The sequence below is a fragment of the Mixophyes fleayi genome, chromosome 1 (assembly GCF_038048845.1).
Source record: "Mixophyes fleayi isolate aMixFle1 chromosome 1, aMixFle1.hap1, whole genome shotgun sequence".
Taxonomy (NCBI): Eukaryota; Metazoa; Chordata; class Amphibia; order Anura; family Limnodynastidae; genus Mixophyes; species Mixophyes fleayi.
This window is the reverse complement of record NC_134402.1, coordinates 99,849,973-99,860,961: the sequence shown is the minus strand read 5'-3', so window position 1 is coordinate 99,860,961 and position 10,989 is coordinate 99,849,973. Positions and strand designations below refer to the sequence as shown.

The window sequence follows — 10,989 nt, the reverse complement described above, 5'->3', positions numbered from 1 at the left end:
ACTCCATTAAGCAACCCTGTCTCTTCCGCAGAAAAAAGGTACCAAGCAGCACACATTCGTACCAGGGGTGTTATTGAACAAACCTTTGGTGCACTTAAAAGCCGGTTTCGCTGTTTAGACAGGTCCGGCGGTGTGCTTTTATATTCACCCTCTAAAGTTTGTGATATAATTATTGGTTGTTCTATTCTGCACAATATTTGTATTGCAAACCGATTGGAGGTTGATATGGATCCAGCGATTTCTTTGGATTTAGACCTACTGAGGTAGGACAGATGGAGGAGCTTGCGACTCATGTCCGTCAATGTGTAATCGAAGATTTCTTTTCATGTAAGTATTTTTTATTTTTATGGTACAAGTTATATTTGTGTAGTTAAATACTATAAATATGGCCTTGTCATCCAATATACAGGAATGATGCCCAACTGTCTAGCTGTCACCAAGGAGATATTATCTACCATTTGTGATAATGGGTAAGAAAAGGAAAAAAACATCCATGGTGAGTATAGTCTTTTTTTACATTACAGTACTGTGTTAAATTGTTGTTTTGCATTTATATGTAAGGGAGTGATGTGACCTGGATTTTTCAATTGATAACCAAATTATTTTGACAAAATTACTGACCCTTATTTTTTTTAAGTATTTGATTACCTGAAAAATGTATCTTAATTGAATGTTACTGACATCAATTTTCTTTTCTAAGATCTCCAGCACAATTAAACTGATCAACATGGATCAGCTGTTTTTTGACTGTACATTAGTATGCAGAGCGAAGCAGTGAGGTGTCCACTACAAATGTTTTTTTTTTTTTACAATAATAGAACCTAAATTTAACTATAGGAAATTCTACTCATATTTCAGTTCAAAGTGAGCAATGCATATTTTTTATTTTTTTTAGGTACATAATAATAATGGTTGACTATAGGTTACAGGCCAATGTAATTTTTTTTTTTAAACAGCCACGAGATATTACTGAAGATACGTTGACCAAAGTAAATTAGTACAACTTTTATGAGATTTATTCATCCCAATATTAAGGTCCCAAATTGTGAAAATGTTATAAATGCACCTATCTTATGTGAAGTGTGTTAATTCTAATGTGGCCTATCACCAAAATTATGACCTGAGTTTAGACAAATTATTAAAACATTTATTTTACACCTATATGGTAAGATAACTTGTTTGCACTCCTACTTATTTTCGTTTTAACCAGCTAGGCTTACCTCCTGAACATTGAACGCTATTTAGTTAGTTTGTGCATTGCCCAACAAACACTTTCTTTGAATACCTGAACGTAAAAATACACTTGTACACATTCACTTAGGTTGGGGTGGTGCACAGTGAAGACGTGTACCCCCCCCAACCTAAGTGAGTTTTCTACCTGATTACAATTTTGTAATGTAATGGCTCACGATTTTTGGTGAAGGTGTATCTAAAAAATAAAAAATTAAACAATATTATTTAATTTTTTTATTGAATAGGAAAAGTTAAATTAAGTTGACATTTTTCACAATATTCAAGTCAGTCCTTTTGCAGATGCTATTTCTTCCATGGCATCAGGCAAATGAGACGTGGTAAGTGGTGTTGCAACACGTTCTGGAGTGATGATGGATTCTAAAACAAAAACAAAACAAATTTGTCACCAAAAATTTTTTTTAAATATATTTTGGACCACTGTATATCTAATATCTAATATATATCTATCTATATTTATATGGATAGATACCAATATGTATATATATGGATAGATAGCTATGCATCCCCAGTTGTTAACAAAATAATACCTTCTGAACTATCAGCATACAGCGTTGATGTTCCCCGTCCTGCTGTCATCTCTTCAACATGTTGGGCTTCTGTATATAATAATAAAGTGGAAAAGAGTACTTACATATCATTTTCAATATATATATATCTATCTATATATATATATATATATATATATATATATATATATATATATATATATAGATATATACACACTCACTTTCATGAAAAATAATGGACAAAGTAGTGAAAACATATTTAAAACACAATAAACAAAACAAGATTCAGTGAAACCATTACCTTGATGGACATCTACAACAGGCTCCGACACGTCTTCCTCAGTCACTCTTCTCCTCTTGTGAGCTGTAAATTAATTTTTAAAAAAACGGAACATATTATTACTAAGATTACTAAAATAAGGATAGAAATAGTGACGGACAGGGAGAGTGAGAGAGAGTGATAGGGAGAGGGAGGGAGAAAGAGAGGAAGAGTGAGAGGGAGGGAGATAGAGGGAGAGTAAGAAATGGAGGGAGATATGTGCATGTTTTTTGACAATAGAAATACCTTTTTTCCTTGGTTCCACACTTTGGGCAGGAACAGTAGACTTTGTAGAACGCCTTTCATGTTCTGTAATAAAAAATTATTCAAATAAGCTTTGGACATTTCATGGGCCATATCTTATCCATTCCAACAAGTACTTAAAATTTTTACCTGTATTTGAAGACGTTCCAGCTACTTCGACTGCGACTTGACTTTCAAAAACAGATCTCGCATCTATTGCAAAATATTTTTTTTACAGAAAAAAATATTACTTTCGGTCTTTTGTGTACATTTAAAAAACAATTAAGATACATTAAAGCAAGCACGATAAATATTCAAACCTTTAACCTTTACATCAACAGAATATGAGGCAAGATATTCATACAATATTGCAACCAATACTAATAAGAGGTGTAACATAAATTGTAGTTTTCACTCAAGAAATCACATACACTAGCTCTCTCTCTCTTATATATATATATATATATATATATATATATATATATATATATATATATGTGTGTGTGTGTGGTTTTACAACTAGAAATGAACTAAAAATATCTGTTAACGCTATTGTGGCCAGAAATATATATTTTTTTCATTATGGGTACTTTTCGTTGAAATGTAGTAGAAATTAGATGTGAATACTATTGCATTATGTAAAAAATGTAAAGCGTTAGCTGACTGGAATGTGTACTGTAAAGTATGTTATATATGGCTAATGCATACATGCATGTATATAATGTGTATATATTTTTTTAGATCATACCTTCTCCTTCTACACTCCTCTGGCTCTTGTGTCCTCGAGAAGAACCGAAATCTAAAATAAATAAATAAAAAAACATTATTACATCTTTACCTAATATTTTGTTAATGAAATTCAACTGAGAAAAAATATCTTTTTTTAAATTAGTTTTTACATTTACATACAGATTTGAATTTTCTCTTCCTGGGTACTTCCTCTGCAGGTTCAATGTACAAAAAGTTTTTAGAAATCATGATAAAAGTTATTCAGATCACTATTTTTATAGACTATTAAACATACCACGTGTCTGGAAAGTGGATGGTTCAAGGGTGTCCACTGTCCCTTCCACTCCTTCCACAAGATCAGCACTCCGAATTTGACGCATCTTCTCCTCCCAACCTTTAAATCTGATGCTCAGTGGCTTGCCACCACCGGTGCCCCTGGAAGGTCTTGCACCAGTTGCCATCTTTGCCTTTGTGGTGCGCTTGCAGTCCCGAAAGCGCTTCTGGCGAACTTCAACAGCTGACACATCAGAGGCAATCTGGCTCCAAATCTTGGATTTATGTTTGAAGGAGGTCTTCTGAGATTGGGCACCGTTCAGCGTTTCGTAGTGCCTGTCACGTACCAGTAGGGTTAAAACCGGATCCTAGTAGTTCAGCCGGGATTGGTGTTACTCTCGCTAGGGGCGCGGAGTATAACAAGTGAAAGGTGTTCACCAGTGATTCCCGCAAGGGAATATGGGCTTTTGCGGCTTGCAGGTCGCGGTCCCCTAAGGAAGTTCCCAGTGAACCACAATAGAGAGAGCGTATAATCAATTAGAAATAAACTTGCCACTTGATATAGATGATGCCGGTAATGTTTTAGCGACGTTGCCACTTGGGAGTGGAGATAGCAGGAGGGTACTGCAACGTAGATACTCGGAAGTTGGTTTGCAGACGTAGAATATAGTTGCCACTTGGGGGTGCTGACCGGAGCTTCGGTAGCGTAGCCACCAGAGGGGGTGTTCCCGGAGAGATAGCGGCCTGGAAACTCGGAGAGGAGCAAAAGCACGGGAGCTGTATCCAATACTAGAGTCAGGGACTGACTGAAAGAACCAGCATTGAGTTCTGGTCATAGGGTTTAGATATAGTGCAGTTCCTATTAGGCAGCCAATAGAGGGCAGTGAGAGCACAGAAAAGGCTAGACAGCTCTGCGCATGCGCAGAACACTGAGCGCCGAACGGAAGGAGGAAACAGACAGCGCTGGACGGTGGCAGCGGCGTGGAACCAGGTAAGTGAGTTTTGCTTAACAAGGGGGGAATCCTGGTGAAGGAGGCCTCCGGAATCAGCGGGGACAGGCGCCGGCTCCCGGGGAGACAGCGGGAGTCCGGCGTGTGACAGTACCTCCCCCTTTAAAGGTGGGCACTGAACACCTAGGACCTGTTTTTTTCGGAAATCTGGAATGAAATTTTTTCAGCAGAAGAGGAGCACAGATGTCTGCAGCCCGTACCCAGGAGTGCTCTTCGGGGCCGTACCCTTTCCAGTCAACTAGATACTTGATTGTTCCCCTAGAACTCTTGGAATCCAGAATATGGCTGGTCTCGAATTCGTCAGTTTGTTGGAGGGAAAGAGGAGTAGTAGATGTAACTGGCACAGTGAATCGATTAATAATGAGCGGTCTCAATAGGGAAATATGAAAGGCATTAGCAATACGCAGAGTGGATGGTAGTCATAACTTAAAACAAACCGGACTGATTACTTGAATGATCCTATAAGGACCAATGTAGCGAGGAGCCAGTTTCATACAGGGTACTTTAAGACGAATATTCTTTGTAGATAACCATACCTTGTCGCCAATCTTCAACAGAGGAACAGCCCTGCGTTTCTTATCTGCCGCTAACTTGTAGCGAGTGGAGGATTTTTTAAGTGCCTTCCGAACCCGAGACCAGATGGATAGAAAGTCCTGCCGAAGAGTGTTAACTGCTGGCACTTGGGTGGGAGGGACGACTGAAAACTCTGGCATGCGAGGATGGTGCCCAAATACCACGGAGAAGGGAGTGGATGATGTGGATTCATGAAAGGAATTATTGTGAACAAATTCTGCCCAGGGCAATAAATTCACCCAATTCCTCTGGTTGGCTGAGGAAAATATCCTGAGAAACGTTTCAAGATCTTGGTTTACCCTTTCCGTCTGGCCGTTGGTCTGGGGGTGATACGCGGAAGAGAATTTCAGACGGATGCCCAGAAGATGACAAAGGGACCTTCAGAACTTTGAGACAAACTGCACCCCACGATCCGAGACAATTTCAGCGGGACAGCCATGTAGTCAGAAAATCTCCTTTATGAAATGTTGAGCCAGACATACTGAGGACGGAAGACCGATGAGTGGAACGAAGTGTGCCATTTTAGAGAAGCGGTCCACAATGACCCAGATGGTATTGAATTTATTAGCTGGGGGTAAGTCAGTGATAAAATCCATGCTAATATGAGTCCACGGTTCGGTAGGTTGTGGAAGAGGGTGGAGTAGCCCCTGTGGGACTTGGCGGGGGGTTTTGTTTTGAACACAGGTAGGACAGGCAGCCACGAAATCTTTAACTTCGGAGTGGAAATTGGGCCACCAGTACTGTCGAGAGAGTAATTCTGACGTTTTACGGGAGCCAAGATGGCCTGCAAATTGTGAAGCATGGGACCAGTGTAGGAGACTCTTCCGTAAATGAGGAGGAAAAAATGTTTTCCCCTGAGGGGGAATAGGAGCTGGAGTTGTTGAAAATAATTTTAGACATTTAGAGTCCAAGATAGGACGTTCCGGCAAAGTGTCTGTTCCCAAATTACCTGGAAAAGCCAGAGATAATGCATCCGGCTTCTTATTTTTTATTCCGGGTTTGAAAGTGACCCGCAGATCAAATTGGGTAAAGAAAAGCGACCAGCAAGCTTGACGTGGATTCAGGAATTGGGCTGTCTGGAGATAGAGTAGGTTTTTATGATCCGTGAAGATCGTAACTGGATGACGAGCCCCCTCCAAAAGATAGCGCCACTCATCTAGGGCCAACTTCATGGCCAGAAGTTCTTTGTGCCCGATGGCGTAATTACTCTCTGCTGGCAGGATTTTGCGGGAGAAGAATGCACATGGATGGAACCTGCCTTGGGAGTTTTTTTGAGAAAGAACTGCCCCCACACCGGTGGAGGATGCATCCACTTCTAGAAAGAAAGGAAGAGAAATATTGGGTTGCTGGAGGATAGGTGCAGAGGAAAAGGCTCTTTTGAGAGAATGGAAAGCTTCTAATGCTTCTGGGGACCAAACCTGTGGTGTCGCTCCTTTTCGGGTAAGAGCTATCAGAGGTGCCACAATAGAGGAATAACTAGGAATAAACCGTCTATAATAATTGGAGAAACTCAGGAAACGTTGAATGGCTTTGAGTGTGGTTGGTTGGGGCCAGTCGATTATCGCACGAACTTTCCCGGGATCCATTTGTAGGCCTGATCCAGACACTAAATAGCCCAAGAAAGGCAATTTAGAGGCCTCGAAAATGCACTTTTCCAACTTGCAGAATAAACGGTTGATGCGTAATCTGGAAAGAACTTCAGCCACATGTAGGCGATGAGAGGAAAGGTCTCTGGAGAATATTAGGATATCGTCTAGATATACCACTACGTAGGAATATAGCAAATCACGGAAGATTTAGTTAATAAAGCTTTGAAAAACAGCAGGAGCGTTGCATAGGCCGAACGGCATTACCAGGTATTCGTAATGACCGTCCCGTGTATTAAAAGCCGTCTTCCACTCATCCCCAGAGCGTATCCGAATCAGGTTGTATGCACCGCGGAGATCGAGTTTAGTGAAGATCCTCGCACCCTTAATGCGATCGAATAGCTCGGTGATCAAAGGAATAGGGTAGCGGTTTTTAATAGTGATGGTGTTCAAGCCTCTGTAGTCAATGCAAGGACGGAGTGCTCCATCTTTCTTCTTCACAAAGAAAAACCCGGCTCCGGCAGGTGATGAGGAAGGTCTAATGAAGCCGCGTTGCAGATTTTCCTTGATGTAACGTGTAGTAGCCTCTGTCTCGGGTAGTGAGAGCGGATAGACTCGGCCTCAAGGAGGGGTTTTCCCCGGAAGGAGATCGATGGGACAGTCCCAAGGTCGGTGGGGTGGTAGACGCTCGGAAGAGACTTTGGAGAAGACATCCACAAACGAAGAATACTGGTGCGGTAAGATAACAGTAGTGGGTTCTGGAATTTGCGTGAAGCCGAGAGGCTTGACCGGTGTCAGGCAGTGGTGAGAGCATGCTGGGCCCCATGCGGTGATTTGTGATGAAGGCCAATCCAGATGGGGTGAATGTAGATGGAGCCATGGTAATCCAAGGATGATTGGGCTGATGGTCAATGGCAGGACGAGAAAGGAAATTTTTTCCCAGTGGAGGGCCCCCACTTGCATGGAGATAGGTTTGGTACGTCTAAGAATACTGCCGTGAGGGAGACGGGAGCCATCAATGCCAGTAGTGGCCATGGGCCTCCTCAGCGCAACAGTGGGCAGCGCAAGTTATGTTACTAGTGATTGTGATATAAAGTTCTCAACTGCTCCTGAATCCAACAAGGCTTTGGACGACCTGGGCCCTGAAAGTAGATGCAAGGTGACAGGAAAAGAACAGGTTAGGTCTGGAAAAGAAGTTGGAGAGGAAGTAAAAGTCCCCAGACTGACCTCTCCAGTGCAGGCTAGGGTTTGTCGTTTCCCGAACGCCGGGTGCAAGAAGCCAGGAGGTGACCAGAATCTCCACAATATAGGCATAATTTGTTTTTCATCCTTCTCTCCCTTTCATCCAGAGTTAAACGGGAGCGCCCCAGTTGCATAGGCTCGCCCGTAGACGTGGGTGGCTGAATGCGAGGAGCTAGCCGGAGGGTAGTACGTCTAGGAAAGTCTTTCTCGGACGATCTTTCCCGAAGCCGAAGATCTACCCGGTTGCAGAGAGAAATTAATGCGTCTAAAGTGAGAGGTAATTCTTGAGTCGAAAGGGCATCCTTGATTTTCTCTGACAGCCCTTCCCAAAAGGCAGCGACAAGCGCCTCATCATTCCACTGGAGTTCGGAGGATAGAGTCTGAAACTCAATAACGTATTGAGCCACAGACCGTGAGTTCTGACGGAGTCTTAGGATGCTTGTAGCAGCAGATGTCACTCGTCCTGGTTCGTCAAAAATCCTCCGGAATGCTGAGGTGAAGGCTGTAACATCGTTGAGGATTTCGTCATTACGCTCCCACAGAGGAGAGGCCCACGATAGGGCTTGGCCGGATAGGAGTGAGACCATATAAGCCACTTTAGACCTGGAGGTAGGAAAATTCTGAGGTAATAACTCAAACTGGATGGAGCATTGATTTAAAAAACCACGGCAGGAGTTAGGGTCACCATCGAATTTGGAGGGAGTTGGCAAACGCAGAGAGGAAGCAGCTGCAGGAGGACCCTCAGCTACTTGTGGTTGTGGTTGAATAGCCGGCTGAGGCGGAGCCACCTGTAGTGCATCTAAACGGGTAGCCAGAGTTTGCAGACATTGTAAAAGTTGCATCTGAACCGCATCTTGGCGCTCCACTCTTCCAACCAAGTGTTGAAGCATATCCTTGGCGGAAGGTTCTCTTTCAGGATCTGACATGGCTGGTTCTTAGTGTCACGTACCAGTAGGGTTAAAACCAGATCCTAGTAGTTCAGCCGGGATTGGTGTTACTCTCGCTAGGGGCGCGGAGTCTAACAAGTGAAAGGTGTTCACCAGTGATTCCCGCAAGGGAATATGGGCTTTTGCGGCTTCCACTTGCAGGTCGCGGTCCCCTAAGGAAGTTCCCAGTGAACCACAATAGAGAGAGCGTAGAATCAATTAGAAATAAACTTGCCACTTGATATAGATGATGCCGGTAATGTTTTAGCGACGTTGCCACTTGGGAGTGGAGATAGCAGGAGGGTACTGCAACGTAGATACTCGGAAGTTGGTTTGCAGACATAGAATATAGTTGCCACTTGGGGGTGCTGACCGGAGCTTCGGTAGCGTAGCCACCAGAGGGGGTGTTCCCGGAGGGATAGCGGCCTGGAAACTCGGAGAGGAGCAAAAGCACAGGAGCTGTATCCAATATTAGAGTCAGGGACTGACTGAAAGAACCAGCATTGAGTTCTGGTCATAGGGTTTAGATATAGTGCAGTTCCTATTAGGCAGCCAATAGAGGGCAGTGAGAGCACAGAAAAGGCTAGACAGCTCTGCGCATGCGCAGAACACTGAGCGCCGAACGGAAGGAGAAAACAGACAGCGCTGGACGGTGGCAGCGGCGTGGAACCAGGTAAGTGAGTTTTGCTTAACAAGGGGGGAATCCTGGTGAAGGAGGCCTCCGGAATCAGCGGGGACAGGCGCCGGCTCCCGGGGAGACAGCGGGAGTCCGGCATGTGACAGTGCCGCAGTACCCCAGCAACAAGGACATCATTCTCATCCTCTGTGAAGCGCCTGGAGCGTGATACAGCTGTTCCTTCATTGTCAACCGAATCACTTTCTGTATGTTGCTGCGAGGTGCTTGTTGAGGGTTGAACGCTGCTGACAAACTGCTGTCTTCTTTGCTCTTCTCAACGCTGCTCACGGTTCTCTGTCCATTCCTCTCCACTACTCTGAATTTCCTCTTGGCTGTCCTGTGGAAAGAGAGAATCCCTACGCTCCCTAGACATGGCTGCTCTTTAAATTTTACTATTATTCAAAAATGGAACTAGCTTACAAATCTAATATCTACCAAAATACACTTATTAATTTGTTAATTATATGGTTGTTTTATATAAATAACCAATATTAACCAGAATAAATTATTTGCCTGCAGGTTAAGAACTATTTCTATGAACTAATATGCAATATACTGATATACTACACTGGTACAAAATACTAACCTACACTACAATTGTACAATTTTGAACAACTAGGTTAATAAATACTTAACCTATATGCAAATGAGATACTATACAGGTCAAATCTAACGTTAGGTTAATAAATATATTACTTTGACCTAAAAATGCTTATTTAGGCACGATAATCTTTAAAACATGTTTAATTAACTAATCTGCACTTTTATAAATAGTATACTACTCAAAAAAATACTATACAGGACAAATCTGACGTTAGGTTTATAATATTACTTTGACCTAAAAATGCTTATTTGGGCAAGAGAATCTTTAAAATATGTTTTATTAATATGCACTTTTATTATAAATATATACTACTCCAAAAATGAGAAATTAATATGGGACCTAGGTTATAGGAAATGTGCCTATCTGAAATTAAATTTTTTCTACACAATACCTACAGTAAACAGATATATTTTGCACAGTAAAAGATACAGGGACAATAATACAGTTTGGTGGGATATGAATGTGGTTGTGTGACTACAGCTAAAAATAAAAGCAATGAGGAATAATTTTTTTTATTTTTGTGTGTGTATATGTATGTATGGATGGATGTATGTATGTATATTTATATGTGTGTGTGGTGTAAGTGTGTTAGTAGTGTGGTATGTCTGTAGTATATTTGTGTATGTATGTAGTAGTCTCTTGTGTATTAAATATAAAAATTGAAATATAACAAAATAAAAAGGTATTTAAAATAAGGATGAGCGGGCTCCGATTCCGCTAATCCGAGCCCACCCGAACAGTGCAGATCCGACGGGATTGAGTATTTCAGGCGGGCAAAAAATCCGAAACGAGGCTATGACATCCAAGTCTTGCGTCGGATCTCGCGAGACTCAGATGTCATAAATTCGCCGCTTGCGACCGCCATCTTCATTTGGGCTGTGATCAGGGAAGAGGGGGGTTGTTGGGTAGTGGTGCTCCTGCTCCTGTGTGATCAGTCCAGTGGTGCTTTATTCTTTTGTCCTGCTGAGTCCAGTGGTGCTTTGGCCAGTGCTCTGTCCTGCTGAGTCCAGTGGTGCTGTGTCCTGTGCTCTGTCCTGCTGAGTCCAGT

At 42.3% G+C, this 10,989-nt stretch overlaps 1 long non-coding RNA gene across 1 annotated transcript; it reads right to left on the bottom strand.

The window, feature by feature from the left end:
* Positions 1-1,781: 1,781 nt before the first annotated feature.
* LOC142105317 (uncharacterized) lies at positions 1,782-2,399 on the bottom strand. The gene is made up of 3 exons (XR_012679695.1): positions 2,326-2,399; positions 2,062-2,124; positions 1,782-1,850 (listed from the first exon to the last, which is right to left on the bottom strand). It is a non-coding gene; the product is annotated as an uncharacterized LOC142105317 (long non-coding RNA).
* Between the last annotated feature and the right edge of the window lie 8,590 nt (positions 2,400-10,989).